We start from the raw sequence: 21,645 nt of genomic DNA, 5'->3' as shown, positions 1-21,645 counted from the left end.
TCACCTGTAATCTTAACCGTCACCTGTGTTCTTAACCTTCACCTGTAATCTTGAAATTACATACAAATTTTCTAAAAAAAAATTTCGTCTGTTTCTCTACCTTCTTGCCAAGTTTCATCAGAAGCAGACCAACAGTTTCTTAGCACACACACACACACACACATGTCAACTGTCGGTGAGACAAGACGTGCCCCGAAGGCGCTCCCGGTTTTTAGCAGCCAGGCCGAGTCTGTTTGGCCCTGTCCCCTCCCCCTGCTATATCCCAACGCCCTACCAGCCTTACTACACCGGGATCTATTCAGCAAAACATTCTAGTGATTAGTGAACGATTGATTACCGAGCAGTGTTCCTATAGTGCACTTAAGGAAAAGCACAAAAGCATAGCAGTGTAATACTGAGTGTGACTGGACCCGACCTAACCTGACCGGGATTTTCTCAGCAAAACATTCAAGTCATCAGTGCAAAAAGTGATTATCATACAGTGCTCCGACAGTGCACCCCAAGGAAAAGTCAGACAGTGGGCACTTTATCGGTCACCCTCAAAGTGCCAGTGACAAGGACCACTGCGGTGTTTACATATATCGTGAAAACTGTGTCGGCGACCCCAAGCACCAGGGACAAAGACCCACGGTCTTTACGACTGACAAATATTAACAGATGTCTACCAGTGTCAGTGGCCCTCAAAGTGCGGTCAGTGACTTTATGGCCACCGGGGACAAACACTTCCGTCTGCCCACAACAGATATCAACAGATGGCCACCAATCACTTACTCCCGACGCACTCTGTACCATCTAAAGCGTGGGAACGGTTATCCTGATGGCAGTGTTATCGCGCGACTCAAGTCACTGAACATATTCCACGCACGTAGCCGTAGACAGGGCCGTCATACACATAAGCCCATTAGGACCGTAACCTCCACTAGGAAACCGGAGAAACCCACCCCTGACAGACCGTACTACTACACTGAAGTTCCACGGATATGGTATGATCTCCCGTCTCTACTGCTATCCAACGTCACTTCCCTAGCTAACAAGTTCGACGAGCTGGCAACTGCAGTCAGGTCAGCCGCCGCGCGCGTCGTTGCCATATGTGAGGCTTGGCAAATTGTGCCTGAAACGTGTCATATTGAGGGATATCAATTCTTTCATCACCTTCGTTCACATAGACGCGGAGGGGACGTTGCCCTCTTCTGTCAAGATGACCTACGCCCGCCACGCCTGGATGTTCAAGTCCCAGCAGATGTGGAAGCATTATGGGTACGTGTTGTGCCAAGGGCCCACCCGCGCCACACTGCTTCCATCATAATCTGTGTGGCATACCATCCGCCTCGCTCACCCACCAGAGACACTCTTATCAATCATCTCATTACCACCTCAGACCACCTCCGAGTTAGGTACCCATGTGCCAAGTTAGTATTATGTGAGGATTATAATGAAATTGACACCACTGATATCCAGGACCAGCTATCACTATCACAAGTTGTGAACTTCCCCACACACGGTCAAAATACCCTTGACCTTATCTAAACTGACTTAGCGGACCAGTACCAACCACCTCAACCAATGCCTCCTATCGGGTGTAGCACACACTTATCAGTGCTCTGGTTCCCAGCTGCCACTCCCACTCAAGTACAGAGACCCTACATCAAGACCTACAGGCTGATTACTGACTCTGCAGTGCGCCTCTTCGGGCAGTGGATAGTTCACCATCCCTGGACTGAAGTACTTAGCGTGGATAACGTGGAAACCAAATGGATAAATTATACCAACACCACCACGGAAGCTCACCACCACTTCTTCCCCGAAATGTCCGTCAGATCTCACCCAGCTGACTTGCCCTGGATCACACCTCGGATCAAAAGACTTATGCAACGGAGACACAGAGCCTTTCATCTCAATGACCACATCCGCTACAGGTCCCTTCGCAACCGAGTCATCCGCGAAATACGCACTGCAAAGAAGTCCCACTACCCAACCAAATTACAACACCTGAAGCAGACCAACATCAGTCAATGGTATGGTAAGCTTAAAGAACTCTGTGGACTAAACAATAAGACACACCCCCTCCCCTTCCTTAGCCATCTCACTAATGTTGACGCAGCTGAGCAATCAAATAACCATTTCGCTACTATATGCCAGACGCTCCCCCGGCTTGACACAACCACTCTCCCTGCTTACCTACCAGCCCCCCTTCCCACTGACTTAGTAGAAGAATTTGAAGTAGCAAAACGCCTGGACAAACTAAAATTAAAACGCTCTACCACCCCTATTGACTTACCAATGAAACTCTTCAAGGAGTTCTCCACCGGAGCTTGCTAAACCCCTATGCTCCATCATCAATGCTTCTCTCAGTCAAGCCAGATGCCCAGCTAACTGGAAGACCTCTTTTGTATCACCAGTGCCCAAGTCAACCAGCCCACAATCCTTAAATCAGCTACGACCTATTGCAATCACCCTAATACCCAGCCTAATCTGTGAAAGTTTTGTGTTCGACTGGGCTTATGCTGATATTGCAGGAGTCGTAGACCCTCAGCAATTTGGCAATATGAAAACTTCCTCCGCCACTCACTGTCTTGTCAGCTTTCTCCATTACATATACCGCCATCTCGAGAAACGAAAAACGTCTGTAGCTGTTGCCTTCATTGATTTCACTAAAGCATTCGACCTAGTCGACCACAATATAATCATCAACAAAGCTATTGACCTTGGGCTTCGGAGAAGTCTTATACCATGGCTTACAGACTTCTTCAGTGACCGACGCCATGCTGTACGCTTCAGAGGGGCTGTCTCCATCTTTCAGTCACTCACCTGTGGCGTCCCCCAAGGCATCAAGATGGGACCACTCTGCTTCCTTATGCTCATCAATGATGCCCTAAGAGAAACCCCTGCTCGCTGGAAATATGTCGACGACTCCACCATTGGGATCAGCGTCAACAATTCTGCTCCCGACTGTACCGCCCTTCAGGACTTATTGAACAGTCTCCAAAACTTGGCCACCAACAACCATATCACCATAAACCATACCAAGACCATGGTTATGCACATCAACCTCTCCTCCGACATTGTCCCACCTCCTTCCATTACTTTAGGTCCGATCACACTCCAGGTTGTAGATTCCACGAAGCTCCTCGGCGTCACCATAGACAACAAACTAAATTGGAAACCACACGTCAGTGAAGTTGTCAAATCCTCCAGTTTCCGTCTCCACCACCTCCGCCGACTCAAGTCCCTCGGAGTTCCTGCACCCGAGCTCCTCAGTGTTTACACAACATTCATACTTCCCAAGCTCACCTATGCCTCCCCTACCTGGTCTTCCTCCCTAAATGCCACACAACGTAAACACCTAGAAAAAGTGCAAAAGAGGGCATGCAATATTATTCTCTCCCCTTCCTACTCCACATATCAAGAAGCACTCAACACATTGACCCTTTCGACTCTCACTGACCATCACCACGACCTCATTTGCAAATTTGGTAAGATACTTCTACACCATCCTCGACACCGGCTCCTACTATCACCTGAGATCCCTAGCCCGAGAATTTCTGTTCGACACCACAACCACATCCAGCCCATACGTGCACGAACTGATCGCTATAAGAACAGCCCAGTCCCAACCATTGTAAAAATTATCAATAACTTGTAATAAGCCAGTGTATTCACTCCCAGCAAATACTACTTCTTGCACTGTCACTATGTTGAAATGCACTGTAGTTTGAGCTTTTCCCCATCTAGTTATTATATATCTTATTTGTATCACTTATGTTACTTGTATATTATTTGTAATTCGAAACCCATTCCCCAAATGTGTAACTGTATATTTTCAGCCTTCTGGCTGCCAAACTCTTTCAATAAACCGTTAATTATTACATTACACCTAGTGACGAGGCAGATGAGACAATTAATAACCACTTCGCTACCATATGTCATACCCTACCCAGTCTTGACTTCACTCTCGTTCCGGCCTACTTACCTCCCCTCCCCCTCACAGTGTTCAACCAACACTGAAATTTAACTCCGGAAATATAAGTCAAATTGCTCTACAATCCCAATTGACTTCCCAATCAAAATATACAAGGAGTTTGCAGTCGAACTTGCCACCCCTCTGTTCCATTATTAATACATCCTCAGACAAAGTAAATGCCCTAATGAATGGAAAACCGCATTTGTCACCCCTTATCCCCAAGGTCCCCCCACCCCACAGTCCCCTAGTGACCTCAGGCCAGTTACCATTTTCCCCATACTCAGTCTACTCTGTGAAGACTTTGTTTTTGAATGGGCATTTGCTAGTGTTTATCAATCAATTAATCCACAGCAATTTGGCAATATGAGGACCTCCTCTACATCACACTGCTTAGTTAGTTTCCTGGATTGTCTGCAAAAAAAATTGGAGAAACGTAAGACATCACTGGCCGTTGCCCTTGTTGACTTGAGGAAGGCATTTGACCTTGTTGATCACTGCACTGTTATCAACAAGGCCATTGCACTATGGCAGACCACCAACCTGGTCTCATGGCTTACTGATTTCCGGAGTGAGTGTCGTCAGGCAGTGAGGTACCAGGGTTCTGTCCCCACATTCCAACACCTCACCTGCAGTGCTCCCCAGTGCTCCCTAGGGTGCTTCCTAATCCTGATCAACGACGCTCTATCGGACACTCCTCACAGGTGGAAGCATGGATGACTGCACTGTGGGGGTTACTGCGAACAAAACCTCACCGGATTACTCATCGCTGTAAGGCACTCTGGACAGGCTACAGGCATGGGCTACGGAGAACAAGGTCACCATCAATCACACCAAAACTTTAGTCATGCACATCAATGCCGCCACCAATCAAGTGCAAGCTCCAGCAGTTACAGTGGGTGCCCATCCTGTCCAGTTAATGCAGTCTGCCAAACTCCTGGGTGTAACTATAGACCACAAACTGTACTGGAAGCCCCATGTAAACAACACAATCAAGGCAGGCTCGTACCGACTCTACATGCTACGACGACTCACGTCACTTGGGGCACCCACACCAGAGCTGAGGACTATATACAAGGTATTTATACTCCCAAAATTAACGTATGCGTCACCAGCCTGGTCGTCTTCTCTCAACTCCACCCAACAACTTCAGCTAGAGAAGGTACAGAAGAGGGCCTGCAGAATCATGCTCGGCGCAGACTACCCGGCTACAACAACGCTCTCTACACCCTGGAAATGCCATCCCTCAGTGACCTCCACCACCACGCACTAGCAGGGATTGGTAGTAGACTACTACACCATCCTCGTCGTCGCCACTTACTGCCACCTGCAGTCCCCCGCCCACCTCACGCAGCCCACCACTGCAATAAAATTCTGCCCGTAAGAGCACGCAGTAATAGATATAAGAATAGCACCATCCCATCTATTGTTAAAATAATAAACAGCTCCTGATTTATGTACTGTACAGCCCTGTAAATGTATTGAACGTATATTATTATGTCTAAATCACACGGTGTTTGTATATTTCCAGCCACCGGCTACAACTCTATTAATAAACCGTTGATTATTATTTATTTTATTATTACACACAGTCACACACACCGTCCTCAGCCTTCATAGGGTGAGGACGTCGGCGGTGACCGCTCACGCGGCCGTGGTCTTTTGACCATGGAGACAGCTGCCAGCCTGGTCTGTCGGCCTTTCCCCTTTCCCCTTTCTCCTCCTCCCCATCTGGATTTATCAGCATCCTCCCACCAACAGTACAGTGCAAAGATTGACGATGAACCCACAACTGATATACAAAAGTGTCATTTCAACTTGAAACAAAGAAACAACTGTTAGAGCGAAAATCGAGCTTAACGGTCAATGTTGACCTGACCCGGACCTGACACACAGTCCCCCGAATCTCACCACTACTAACACTTGATGAATAGCCAAGAAGGACTCCAAACTACATCAGGAGAGAAATAAGGACTCCGTACTCCACCCAAGTGAGGAATTATGAATTCCTAACTACATCACATGAGGAAAATGAACCATCTCCAACACTCTGTGGTGGCTGTCCTAATCATCTGCAGTTGTAATGAGGTAACGGCTTAGCACACGGGTGCAACTGCCATCCAGACAGTGGGCGCCAACATCAGGTCACAATATTGTCTACAAGACCAGCTCCCACAGTACGAAATCTATAGTTAATCCATATGTTGACTCATGTTTCTTTATATTTTTGTATTGAAAGCTTTACCGATCTGTAGTGATGATGGATGGTGTTATATGTAGTGATGCTGGATGGTGTTATATGTAGTGATGATGGATGATGTTATATTTAGAATATGAAAAGTATCCCTCTGTTGTCATTGGCAACATGGATAAGAAATGTGAATACTGCGGTGCAATGAAATACAAAGGAGAATCTGCTGGATTGTGCTGCTCTTGGAGGACATCACTACCAAATTTGAAAAACCACCACAACCATTGAAGACTCTCATGCTGGGAACAACACCAGAGTCAAAACACTTCTTGAAAATATACGGAAGTACAATTCATGCCCAGATGACATCCTTTGAGCTACCATAGTTCTTGAGCACCGATACATGCCCACATTCAAAGTGCATGGTCAAGTCTATCACAAAGCAGGATCCCTCTTACCACTGGAAGATGAGCAGGCAAAGTTCCTCCAAATCTACTTAATGGGAGATCATGAAAAGCAGACTACTATCACGTTTGGCAGCATTTAAGGTGTCAGACATGACATTGTCCTATCTATCCAAGAAATGCTGCATGAGCACAACACGTATGTACAGTCATTTAAAAATGCCCTGGAAAACATGCCTTCGGACGAGTACAAAGTCAGGATCAAAGCAGACACCTTAATGCACTACCGTGAGACAATGTGGAGCCTCCCTGAGAAAACAAAACCTATACATAAACCTATCCATGTTACATACATATGTGTGAAAACACTAAACTGAAGCAATTGCAACCTGGGGTTCAGCAGTTACTAGGGTCCTAGTCTTAAGTGCCTGACAAAAGAGTATATTATGCACAATGGTAAATTGCAGTGATCTTGATCTCTAGTAGCAAAACAAAAACATTACTGCCATATCACACAATAGTGGGGACAGTTAAAATAGGTATAACAAATCCCATGAAAAAAAATAGCAGTTTATCTTCTACACTATTTTAGTAAAATGTGACTCTTTCAGATAAGATATGAATTTTAATTTATCTAACAAGATTCAGTTCACTGAGTCAAAATAGAAACTTGGTAAAATGGAATCAAATCCAAAGTGAGATTTAAATTCAATGCAAAATGATGATGGGAAGGCAAGGTTTTCAGCGAACTACAGGTTATCGACAGCAATCCGGAGCATTATAATAACCTTTCACAACTAACTGGTTACCACCATCTTGGATCATAAAGTGGCGTTAGTTTCTTCAGGAAAAAAAAAAATTATATATATATATATATATATATATATATATATATATATATATATATATATATATATATATATATATATATATATATATATATATATATATATATATATATATATATATATATATATATATATATATATATATATATATATATATATATATATATATATATATGTAATGGGCTCCTGTCTCATCAACAGAACATATTATATAAATGGGTCAATACATCTGATATTATATTCAGATTCACCACCCTGTAACTTTCCACTGTCTATGAGTATGACATGAGTTGTACACGTGAGCGGGCAACTCTCCCAGGAGGGAGTGACCCATAGTCAGCATTTCTGTAAGCCGGCACAGCGGGGCCCTCACTCTTCAGTCGCTAACATCAACTTATATCGTAAGGACGTGACCTAACGTTTATAATACATAAACGCCGTCCCTTTCCCATTCACTCTTAAACAGTGGAACTTATGGTCGATCTACACTCAGGAATTATATATACAACCCTTTTATAATAAAAAAAGGAACTACTGTTTGGGTTTCGTTTCTTAAACCCAAATAATAAATATATGTGAACGGCCTGGTTAATTGCACAAGCAGCCGATTCATATAGGTGGCAAGCTGTGTGTACGGATTCTTCAAACTGGTAGTCATATGAACAGTCTGTGTTTTGAGAAAAACTGAAAACACACAGCAGTGACGCGTTACATAATCTGAGTGTTTAAAACTATATCCCGTATTGAGACGATATTTAGTGAGTGCTCCTTATCTCTGTCACATACAAACACATGCAGAATTCGTAATATACATATATTACAGCCTGTTGGTAAATATCCAGATTGTGCCTGTTGAAGTAGACCCCACTCAGCATTTTCTAGTTACAGTGTTGCAGTGTTGAAGAAAGGTTTCATAACCTGGACTAACAATTGGTATTTCACAAGCAGCTGAACAGTTTTGTTGTGTCGCCAGCGTTAATTACGAAGTTCCCGTGTCATCGTACAAGTTCTCCATATGTACGTAGACTGTGAAGACTTGGCACACGGCAGTCTCGCTAGCGACCTAGCAACGACCAGAGTGATAACCAATCATCAGCAGTTTCTGATCAACGGTGGAGAAACTCCCCTAGTTTGAAGTGAACTCGTCTCTCACCAAGGTAGAAGCGTCTTATCGTTGCCAAGGAAACCAGGAGCAGCGCGCCCATCACCAGGAAGAGGCCCCACCCACCCTCCACCCAAGACTCGACTTAGAACTCGGCTTGAAGGATCACGTTTTCTATACAGACGTAACACCCTGTATAAATAGGCAAATACATAATTCTACACACATGAACACGTTCGAGAGATATCTTCACACGGATAGGTTCGTCTGATAGGATTATTTCAATGATAAAGTGTCGAATGTAAGATTAATGTATTGAAATCCTATAATTTACAGTGGTTTATAAGTGTCTGTCTTCTTATTGATAGTTTAATAATTAACTACAATTCATATTCATTTGTCTTGTAAATGAGAGGCAAGTGATCTACTTACTGTTAAGTATTCATTGACCCAAGGGGGCTAATAGATAATTTCTAAGTTTCCCATGTCTAATGTAGATGAAATCGAACGCCTAGCGCAACTGTTTGCTGATAACCAACTCATCAATGATCAAGCCCAGACTGACATAGATTTTGAGTATGGAACACAGTTAAATGAGTCGGTAGGAAGTAGTGAGAAAGTTATTGACGAATCATCTGACGACTTAAACCGTCGTACCCTACGGTCTGGTAATCACTATAGTACCTCACCTAAGTATACTAAAGCAGTTACCCCTGTTACAGGTGATAGTGTGTCTGTTGCTAAATCGGTAACAACATTATTAACCCAGCCTTCTGTTAAGAGTAAGAATACTAACTTGCTTAATAACACTAAAATGGCATCTTCTAACCCTCACTACCACACCTAAAGCTGATAATGTTATTAATATCATGCAGCGCGGCGATTATGTTCGAAATTTCACGGGACAAGACGATTATAGGGTCGCACATTTTATTCGTGCATGTGAAGATAGCATGCGCAATAGTCACATAACGACTGACGAAGAAAAGAAAGCATATGTACGTTCCCATATAACGCAGGGTTCCTATGCAGGCAGTCGTTTGAATGCGTTTGGTTTGCAAAGCCCTGACTATGAAAAGTTTAAGCGAACGTTAATTGGGATTTTTGGGGGTAGGTCACAGCTGGGCTAGCTGCAATGGATATTTATATGGTTGGATCGCTGTACTCCAGGTATACGCAATGAAACACCTGTCGACTCTGTCGACATTGCAGGCGAGGTTCTCCAGGATATGCAAGCGACCTTCTGGTCTTCAGACTGGTACAAAGCGCAGGGTGATATGTCAGCGGACAATGTGGAAACATTGATAGAACTAATCAGTTTTCTCCTTTCCGTCCGTCATCCCTTATATAGCCGGGCACAGGAAGTACAGTATGAACCACCCCTGGATATGGTGGAATATGCAAATAAGCTCTGTCCCTAGGCTATGGGTTCCTTACTGGCGCAGCCCTCAGTGACGTCACCGCAACCCTTAACATCTATAGCGCAACCCCAGATGACTCAGATGGCGCAGATGCCTCACTCCCAGACTCCTTATGCGACACACCTAGCTCCAATTGCTCCTCCCCGCCTGACATACAAACAGAAAACATCTTTACGATGGGCACATTGTAATAAACGTGGCCACGTAATGGAAGATTGTTTTCAGCTCCGAGGTAATAGTGCAAAGTTTAAGGCCACACCCGGTGCAAAGCCATTCTCAAGGTCATACAGTGAGGCAGCCAAACCAGCACCTCCTCTTAATCAGAAAGCGCGCAAATGGTGCGCTCTTCACAAATCGACATCTCATACTTCACATGAGTGAGATATACTAATAAAGGCTAGGGGTGTGGACCTTAGTGAAACGGAGGTGTCGTATAGGCGCAAGCAGAAACGTCCCCAGGGCAAGTCATCGGGGGAAGACCAGCGCACACCACAACAAGGAGAGGGATAGATAGGGTAATTCCCACCCCTCCTCACAGCACTTCTATAGCGGCCTCATTAGTAGCGGCGCTTAGCAAAGTGGAAGTGTTGTCAGTGCCGGTGAGAGTGGATAATACCAGATTGGCTCTTGATATAGACACAGGTGCTTGCACTAATGTATTGGCCTTGACATCATATCATGAGTTACAACGTAAATTCCCTCACCGCAACTTCAAATGGAGGCCTAGTAACGCTGAGCTCGAAGGAGTTTCAGGTACTCAGCTGAGCATCAAAGGAATGGTGACGTTACCACTCAGATTCTCAAGACGTGGTTCTCCCTTCTACGCGGACTTCTATATAATCCAGCAGTTTAGTTTGCCAGCCGACGGGTTACTTGGTCTACCAACTCTTCGAAAACACATGATAGATGTTCTTCCACGTAATAATAGTGTTACGTTTAAAGGTGTTTCCTACACAGCAATGAGTCATTCTGAACCTATGCTCACAGCTAGGACGAAAGTGTTGTCTACCAATCCTATTAAGAGGAAGGCGGATCATGCGTCAAAGATACCTCTTGACCTCAACCACACACTTTCCCAGCGTGATTACAGCAGCAAGAGTTGGACGATCGTACCAGCAGTGTTGAAGAGTACTCTCCATTACCAAAATGAGGAAATCACCAAAGCAACTGTCGAACTACCCAACGTGTACACGGGCACAGATGTTGTGTGTCTCCCGGAAACATGCAAGGTAAAAGGGCTGTCATGTGAATCTACCCTGAGCACTATACGCCCTGGTGGTTTGACCGACGTACTGATTCTAAATCGAACAGGCGTTCAGCGAATCTTAAAGAAAGGATGTTATTTGTGTGATTTTCTAGTATATCACAACAATGTCGAAGTGCAGCCTACTAAATTCCCAATTCGAGGTGTTGTTGCGAAATGCCAACAGACTCGACTGGCCAGGATAGATCAAATAGCGCCACATGTTAAGGGGATCGATCATCCCCAGGGCAAGACACGCCTTTTAGAGCTGCTTGCCGACTATAGAAATATAGTAGCCTTGCCAGGGGAAACGCTAGGTCAGACAGATTTAACATCCCATCATATAGCATTAAAGGAGGGAACCAACCCTATTTACGTACCAGCTTATAGACTACCTCATAGCCAGCGCGCTGTAGTGCAAGATATGGTACAGGGTATGTTAGATGAGAATGTTATTTTACACTCAAAATCCCCCAATAATAGCCCATTATTCCTCGTCCCGAAAAAGGATGGTGGATGGCGCCCTGTTATAGATTTCAGGCGCGTCAATGATCAAACGATCCCTGATAGGTACCCTATGCCTATCTTGAGCGACATATTGCAATCCTTAGGCAAGGATAATGCGGTATTTAGCAACTTAGATTTGCTTAGTGGGTGTTGGCAAATACCACTCGATGAAAAATCACGAGAAATCACGGCATTTAGCACGCCTCTAGGCCACTTTGAGTTTCTCCGAATGCCATTTGGTCTCAGAAATGCCCCACTAACATTTCAAAGAATGATCAACACCCTGTTTGCCGGACTAATTGGTAACACAGTCTGCTCTTATTTAGATGATCTAATAGTAGTCAGTAAGGACGTCGATTCCCATCTGATTAAACTGCGTGAAGTGTTGGACAAACTTTCCACAGCAGGCCTCAAAATAAAACTCTCGAAGTGCGAGTTTTTAAAATCCAGAATCCATTTCCTTGGTCATGTAGTCGACGGTGAGGGCATACACACAGTTAATGATAAAGTAAAAGCTGTATCTCAGTTCCCGCGTCCTACCTCAAATGATCATGTGCGTAGCTTTCTCGGCTTATCTGGATATTATCGTTCCTTTATCAAGAACTATGCAACATTAGCATCACCCCTAACGAGGTTGCTCAAAAAAGATGCAATGTTTATATGGGACGCTGAACACGAAGATAGTTTTACGTTATTGAAGATAGCGCTTACCAATGCCCCGGTTCTAGCATTCCCAGACTACACTCAACCTTTCACTCTCTGTACTGACGCTTCCGGAATTGGAGTCGGAGCAGTGCTCATGCAAGAGGATACGCGTAGGAAGTTTATAGTGATAGCATTTGCAAGTCGCAAACTAATTGATGCTGAAACACGTTTTTCGGTGACGCATTTAGAAAGGTTAGCCGTTGTGTGGGCATTTAAGAAGTTCAAAGACATTATCTTTGGCTACAAGATAACTGTTTTTACTGATCATGCGGCAGTCACCGAACTGTTCCATGGCAGAAACTTATCAGGCAGATCAGCACGCTGGTATCTGACAATTCAAGAGTTTGACCCCGAATTTAGGTATTTACCTGGGAGGGCGAATGTTGTCGCCGACGCTCTGTCAAGAAATATAGCACCAGTCATGCCTGTATCAACATTCACTCTTTCGCAACTGGAAGATGAGCAACGACGCGACCCATATTGGTCAGCTGTTATTTTTGCTCTCGAATCGGATGAGGATGTTAAACTCCCCAAGTTATTTCTTCCCTTAAGTCAGTTTGAATTACGACATAACATACACAATAGGACGAGAAAATCGCCTGAGGGTAATGTGTCTCAAATAGTAATGACATTGTTCCATGATGTCCCACAAGCAGGTCACCAAGGTCGTGATAAATGCTTAGCGGATTTACGAAAGACGTATTTCTGGAACACTATGAAGAAAGACATAGAATTACACATAGCTAATTGTTTGGCGTGTGCTCAACATAAAGGTTCAACAGGATCACCTGCCCCGATTCTACATTATCCTACACCAGACCGTCCGTTTGACACAGTCGCTATTGACTTGTTACACCTCCCAATGAGTCATCAGGGATCAGCCTACGTCTTAGTGTGTGTGGATCATTTTTCAAGGAATGTGGTCTTGGTCCCACTAAAAAGCAAAACGGCCGAAGCAGTAGCCTATGCATTAGTGATGAATCTTATATGTCCATATACTACGCCTAAAGTTCTGCTCTCTGACAATGGAACAGAGTTCAAGAATCAGCTAGTAGCGCATATATGTGTGTACAATATGGTATTAAACAAACTTTTGTGACAGCTTATCATCCACAGGCTAATGGCCTTGTTGAGCTTACCAATCGTAAAATCCTAGAAATACTGCTTCCTATTGTCAGTGGTTTTCAATACGCATGGGAGGATTGGTTACTGCAGGTTGCAGCGTCTATAAATGGGTCAGTTAATAGCTCTACGGGCAAAACACCCTACTACATTGTCTATGGTACAGATAAACGTCTCCCTTACGACATCCTTACAGATGCGCCATACCCGGTTTATAATACGGATGATTTCGCGGCAAAACAAATTCATGTCTTTACAGATATTCATGCCCAAGTACGATCACACCTAGCGGCGTCACGCGCCGAAATGATCATCAAACAACATAAACATGCTAAACCTGTCGCATTAAACGTTGGGGGACGCTGTTATGTTAAGAAAACCTGAAAGGAACTCCAAACTTTCGGCTAAATTTTCTGGTCCATTCCGCATAATCTCAAAAGAAGCAGGCAACAAATTCAAAATTTGGAAGCCTAATGCACAGATCGCAGATGTTGTGCACGCGGATCGTCTGAAGAAGACCCAGATAAATGTATTACCTCCAGTTGATGATGATATGATTGTCCAAAAGCAGAGTGTCCCAAATGACTATTGTATGAAACTACGTTCTGCGAGTAGACGTTAAATCGTTTGAAATTCCTTACAGAATGGCTTGGATCTTCAGTGTGTTGCTTCTACTCTGTTGTGGCACCGTTGTGTTGACAGACGTGTCCACATCAGTCCTCAAACCAGGTGCACTTGTGGCACCTCTCGGACGCGTTCTCATAGTTAAGGACGTGGTGAACATCAAGTATGAACTACAGCCACTACTCCAACTTCCGCGTTAGATGGAAAACGTCGACGGCCAACTACAATCAGCATTGGACATCCTTCATGGTCTCAGCACAGCTTCTAAGAATTCGACAATAGTTTCACAAACTATAGACCTTCTACTCTTTCGTCTCCAGAACCTTCGCGAGTTTCTCGTCGATGTTGGGAAAAATCTACCTGCGTCTCAAGCGGATCTTGCTCAAGAAGTGCATTCTCAGGCACGACGAAAAAGGGGTCTCTTTAATTTTGTGGGTCTCATCAAAAGCGCTTTGTTTGGCACGGCAACGGCCGATGATGTAGCTAAATTGGGGGACCGAATGAACGTTGTCGTTCGGGCTGTATCTCAACAGAATCGTGTTATTTCTCAAACCTTTCACGCGATTACTGCTCTAGAATCAAGGGTTAATGCAATCATAGTGGAGTTTAACCAAGTTTCGAGGATTGTTACTAGGTTACAGACAGCAATCCCGACATTAGAATGGCTCCTTTATTTCACAGAATATTTGCATGCTGCGGAAATTTCAGTTCATAAAATTGTAACCTCTAAAAATGAACTAATAGACAGCATTGTAGATGCCGGGATGGGACGTGTGGACGCGAAGCTTGTGCCTGTGCAGACGCTTCTTGAAGCTTTAAAAATAGCCAAGTTGCAGTATCATTTAACTCCTATTTTTAATGACAATGAGGTTCACTATTATTACCCACTGTTGGAGTCAACCCTCACGCACAATGCAATTCTGATCCACATTCCTATGCGAGGGCAACATGAGTTTAATGCATGGCATTTAGAACCCTTCCCCTGGTTTGTAAACGACACACTGTATACCCTAGATTGGCCTAAAGAACTTTTCTTAGTAGATGAAGAGTATTCTTTGTTATCAATAAAGGATTCTGAGGTACTGTCATGGTGTAAGTCGTCTTATCTACACCTAGACGTATGTTCAGCCTACATGTTTGCATTTATTCCTGCTGCAGAGGGAATATGTGAATTGGCAGTCATACAACCAAAGGTAGGCACAGCGCTAGCGCAATGCAGTTATAGGCCAGTTAGTCTAAAGACTGTGTTCCACGCTCATCTTCAATGTGCAGTATTTGTTCTTTCCAAATCTCACAACTGTAATTTTAAAATGCCTTGATGGTGTTAAGCAGCTAGTTGTGAAAGGGCATTACAAGGCTCCTCATTACTGTGAAATCACTTGTAGTACATTACGGACCTTGCCTACTCATCAGCATTTTGCTTTAAATCGAAAACTCAATTCCGCTTTAATTCAACTTCCTGTAATGAATTTCACTATTAAGGATATTCAAATAGTATCACAGAAATTAAAAGTTTTAGCTTTCTAGAACGAGACACATTTTGCTGATTTGAAAAATAACTTGCCATTTTACCTATCACGGGAATTTGCACTACCAAGTCTTACAATTCCCTCTATTTTGTTATTTCTGGCAATTGTGTTCCTGTTCTGTTATTACAGGGCAGTGTCATCCAAATTCAACATTGTTCATAACATACTAACCCGTACGACACTAAAGTCTAGGTCCCCTGTAGTAGCTAATACCCCTACAGTAGTAGAATCCCCAGCTTAGTGTCTACATATCTGTTTAAAACATGATTTGGGTTGTCTAGGATGTACTGTACTCTGTGAGTTATTTAGGCCTCACGGAGCTCGGCTGGTAGGTGACCGAGCGATGTAATGGGCCCCTGTCTCATCAACAGAACATATTATATAAATGGGTCAATACATCTGATAATATATTCAGATTCACCACCCTGTAACTTTCCACTGTCTATGAGTATGACATGAGTTGTACACGTGAGCGGGCAACTCTCCCAGGAGGGAGTGACCCATAGTCAGCATTTCTGTAAGCCCGCACAGCGAGGCCCTCACTCTTCAGTCGCTCACATCGACTTATATCGTAAGGACGTGACCTAACGTTTATAAAAACATAAACGCCGTCCCTTTCCCATTCACTCTTAAACAGTGGAACTTACGGTCGATCTACACTCAGGAATTATATATATAACCCTTTTATAATAAAAGAAGGAACTACCGTTTGGGTTTCATTACTTAAACCCAAATAATAAATATATGTGAACGGCCTGGTTAATTGCACAAGCAGCCGATTCATATATATATATGCATATATATATATATATATATATATATATATATATATATATATATATATATATATATATATATATATATATATATATATATATATATATATTTATCAAAGAAGTATGTCTGTGTGTTTCTGTGGTGTGTGTGTGTCCGCACGAGAATCTCGGAAACTATTTTACCGATCTGTAGTGATGTTGGATAGTGTTATATGTAGTGATGAAGGCTGGTGTAATATGTAGTGATGATGAATGATGTTATATGTAGTGATGATAGATGATGTTATATGTAGTGATGGATGGTGTTATATTTAGTGATGATGGATGGTGTTATATGTAGTGATGATGGATGGTGTAAAATGTAGTGATGATGGATGGTATTATATGGAGTGGTGATGGATGGTGCTATATGTAGTGATGATGGCTGGAGTAATATGTAGTGATGATGAATGATGTTATATGTAGTGATGATAGATGATGTTATATGTAGTGATGGATGGTGTTATATGTAGTGATGATGGATGGTGCTATATGTAGTGATGATGGCTGGTGTAATATGTAGTGATGATGAATGATGTTATATGTAGTGATGATAGATGATGTTATATGTAGTGATGGATGGTGTTAAATGCAGTGATGATGGATGGTATTATATGGAGTGGTGATGGATTGTGTTATATGTAGTGATGGTGGAAGGTGTTATATGTAGTGATGATTAGACAATCTATCTATAAAAAACAAAGAAGTCTGTCTGTTTGTGTGTGTGTGTGTGTCCGCACGAGAATCTCGGAAACTACTTTACCGATCTGTAGTGATGATGGATGGTGTTATATGTAGTAATGATGGATGATGTTATATGTAATGATGATGGATATTGTTATATGTAGTGATGATGGGTGGTGTTATATGTAGTGATGATGGATGGTGTTATATGTAGTTATGATGGATGATGTTATATGTAGTGATGAAGGGTGGTGTTATATGTAGTGATGATTAAACAACAAAATAATAGCAGTTTAATGCTAAAAAAATATACTTTACTGTACTGTTGGAGTGAAAAACATGGTGGAATTTACATACACCGTTAATGAACTATTGATGGAAGAAGAAGTTTTGGGGACTGAACAATGTGGAGCCTCCTGGAGGGTGGCGTCCTACCGTTGCCTAGCGGATGAGCCGCCCCGAGTAAAATTGACTGTATCGCGAAATTCCGTAACGCGAAGCCTATCTTCCCATTGACTTCCGTTATAAAACTGGAGATGCGTTCCTACGGAATTTTTTTCGGCCCCCAAAACGTAATTCAAGCACTTTTATGAATGAAAATAAACATTTATAAACACATACAATACAGTACATTAAATAACTTATGATATACTTGTAATATGAAGAAAAATACAGTTGGAATAAATAAAAATATTGCACTGTACTCACCACAAATGATGTTGACTGCTGCTTGAGGATAGGTGGTGCAAAGGGAGTTATTGGGAGGGAGAGGGAGGGGCACTACTCTCTTCTGCCCTGCCCTAATAAATAAATAATAATAATAATCGGTTTATTAATAGAGTTGCAGCAGTTGGCTGAAAATATACAGACTTACATTTGACTTAGACATAATGATATAATATGCATTGAATACATTTACAGGGCTGTACAGTACATAAATCAGGAGTTGTTTATTATTTTAACAATAGATGGGATGGTGCTATTCTTATATCTATCGGTGCGGGCTCTTATGGGATGAATTTTGTTGTAGTGGCTGACTGGGCGAGGTGGGTAGGGGGCTGCTGGTGGCAGGAGGTGGCGATGACGAGGGTGGTGCATTAGTTGACTGCCAAACCTTTCCAGTGCTTGGTGGTGGAGGTCACTGAGGGATGGCATTTCCAGGGTGGAGAGAGCATTTGTGTAGCCGGAGTATTCTGCGCTGAGCATGATTCTGCAGGCCCTTTTCTGTACCTTCTCTAGCTGACGTTGTTTGGTGGAGTTGAGAGAAGACGACCAGGCTGGTGATGCATACGTTAGTTTGGGGCGAATAAAGGCATTGTACATCATCATCTGCTTCATCATCTGCTTTCGGCTTATCTCGGAGGGTGAATAGCTCATCCAATGCTGTTTGATGTTTACGGCGCACCTTCTCCTTGTACAGCTCAGTGTAGGAACTGAGAGCATTGTTAACTGCTCTTGCAATCTTGATGTTCTTTTCACGGTTGGGGTCGTTATCAGCAAAAATTTGCAGACCTTCCTGCATTAGTGCAAACCCTTTAGACATATCCTTTGTTGTCAACTGAAGTGGGGTGGGTGGAGATTCTACATCCTCTTCTTGTCCTGCAGCTCGCTCTTGTTCCAACATCATCAGATCTTCATTAGTCAAATCTTCTCTATGGGACTCTAGCAACTCAACCACATAATTTTCTATGACTTATTCAGAGCCTACATTTTTTGCAAGTGTCACAATGTCTTGTTGAACTTGCTGTAAGCTTTCAGTTTGTAAAAAACCTTGAAATTCATGGACACACTCTGGCCATATGTTTTTCCATGAGCCATTCATAGCTGAGGTTTTCACTTCATCCCATGACTCGGCTATATTATCCACAGCATCCAAGATGTTGAACTTTTTCCAGAAGTCCCTAATTGTAGGTTTATCCTCCCCATCAATTGCTTTCCAAAGATAATATGCCTTAAAGTTAGCTGTCACACCTTGATCCATTGGCTGCAGCTGCTGCAGCAAGGAAGTTGTGTTCTTGGGGATGTACTCCACTCTCACATTATCAGAAAGATCATTTATATTTACTGGGTGGTTTGGTGCATTGTCTAAGAGGAGCAATGCTTTATTAGACATGTTACGCCTGGCATTATATCTTTCTAAAGCAGGGCAAAAAAAGTTAGTGAACCAGTCTTGGAAAAGGGTCATAATCATCCAAGTCTTCTTATTGGAACGCCAAAGCACAGGTAGATTAGACTTGGCATAGCCCTTGAGAGCCCTTGGATTTTCTGAATATTCTTTGTGACCAAGTCCCAGGTTGCTAATCTGGCTTTCTGCTTCATTTACACGCAATTGCAGGGTCTCAATTGTTTCGCTTACCATTGACAACACAACATACATACAGTTACTGTATTATTATCACCATTATTTTATTATTTTAATTTTGTTTGTTTTATCATAAATTTTATTTATTATGAATTACTATGAGTTATTTATTATTATTATTATTATTATTATTATTATTATTATTATTATTATTATTATTATTATTATTATTATTATTATTATTATTATTATTATTATTATTATTATTATTATTTATTATTATTATTATTATTATTATTATTATTATTATTATTATTTATTATTATTATTATTATTATATTATTATTATTATTATTATCATCATCATCATCATCATCATCATCATCATCATCATCATCATCATCATTATTATTATTATTATTATTATTATTATTATTATTGTTATTGTTATTGTTGATGTTGTTGTTGTTGTTGTTGTTGTTGTTGTTGTTGTTGTTGTTATTGTTGTTGTTGTTGTTGTTGTTGTTGTTGTTGTTGTTGTTATTATTATTATTATTATTATTATTATTATTATTATTATTATTATTATTATTATTATTATTATTATTATTATTATTATTACATTTTCGGGCCCCGATGTGGGTCAGTGACCTGTGCCCAGGGTGGGCTAATCCCTGCATCGTTGGTCTTTATTTCATGTCACCTCCATCATTTCCTCCCACAAGAAGTGTTAGACGATCTTTGGATGCTTTAAAGCCTGGTGATTCCAGAAAAGCCCAGTTTCATGAACATTGTACACTTGTTCTGGTGTGTAACCTCCTTCATCAATAATTTTCTTCAGCTCAGCAGGATATTTCTTAGCAGAATCTGTATCAGCACTGGCAGCTTCACCGCTCATTTCAAACCAGCCTTTACTAGCCAGAAAAGGTTTAACCTCAGAAGATGCATGTTACGAGTGAGCGTTCCATCGTTGGTTATGGATTCGCAACGTGAACGTCTTTTGTTTGTGACGTCATTTCTGCCGCGTCCGCTCGCTTTGTTTACTTTAGTATAGGCCCGGCAGTGTTTAGTTAAGTACAGAGTATCTCCTTTCTTATTGTACATTATGTTTCTAGTGGTATAACGTGTAAACCTTTCTCGACTTTTATAACACCAAGTAAAGTATTATTTGTGAAACATTATTGTTAATCATATTTTGGAGTTCCACGGAAAATAACTTAATTATTTATGAGGTTTCGTGTGGTGGATAGACCACGTTGTTCATCGTAGTTTCTAGACTAAATAAGTCTTTACTTTTGTGTTCATTATTTTGTCACTCGGTTGAGTGTAGGTGTAGTACCAGAATCCTGGAGGATAGCGAATGTAATACCGACTTTCAAGAAGGGGGATAGATCACTATCCTCTAACTACCGTCCAATCAGTCTAACATCAATAGTAGGCAAATTACTGGAAGCAATCATTTCAAACTCTATTCGAAATCACCTGGAGAAGCACCGATTGATCAATGATTCCCAGCATGGCTTCACAAGCGGACGTTCTTGCCTAACTAATCTATTAACATTCTTTTCATCAGTTTTCGAATCGGTGGACGAGGGGCACAATTATGATGTGGTATATCTCGACTTTAGCAAAGCCTTCGACAGAGTCCCCCACGAAAGACTAATTAGAAAGGTAGAAGCTCATGGCATCAAAGGTGACATCCTTAAATGGATTAGGGCGTGGTTACAGGACAGGAAACAGCGAGTGAGCATTAACGGCACTAAGTCCCATTGGAGCAACGTCACAAGTGGAGTTCCCCAAGGCTCAGTACTTGGACCATTATTATTTATTATATACATAAACGACATAGATATCGGCATAGACAGCAACATAAGTAAATTTGCTGATGACACTAAAATAGGCGTGTTATCAAATCTGACGAGGACTCCGCAAAACTACAGGAAGATCTAAACAAATTTTTTCGAATGGTCTGAAAAATGGCAGATGAAATTCAACGTCGACAAATGTAAAGTACTCAGTATAGGAGATGTAAACAGGGAAACCAGATACCTGATGAACAACGATGCCATAGAGAAATCCGACTGCGAGAGAGATTTAGGAGTAATGATAAGTAGGAACCTTAAGCCAAGTAAACAATGTGTTTTTGCTCGTAACAAGGCTAATAAAGTACTTGGGTTCATACAAAGGAGT

Source organism: Homarus americanus, unplaced genomic scaffold (assembly GCF_018991925.1).
Source record: "Homarus americanus isolate GMGI-L3 unplaced genomic scaffold, GMGI_Hamer_2.0 scaffold34921, whole genome shotgun sequence".
Taxonomy (NCBI): domain Eukaryota; kingdom Metazoa; phylum Arthropoda; class Malacostraca; order Decapoda; family Nephropidae; genus Homarus; species Homarus americanus.
Note: the sequence above shows the minus strand (reverse complement) of the source record.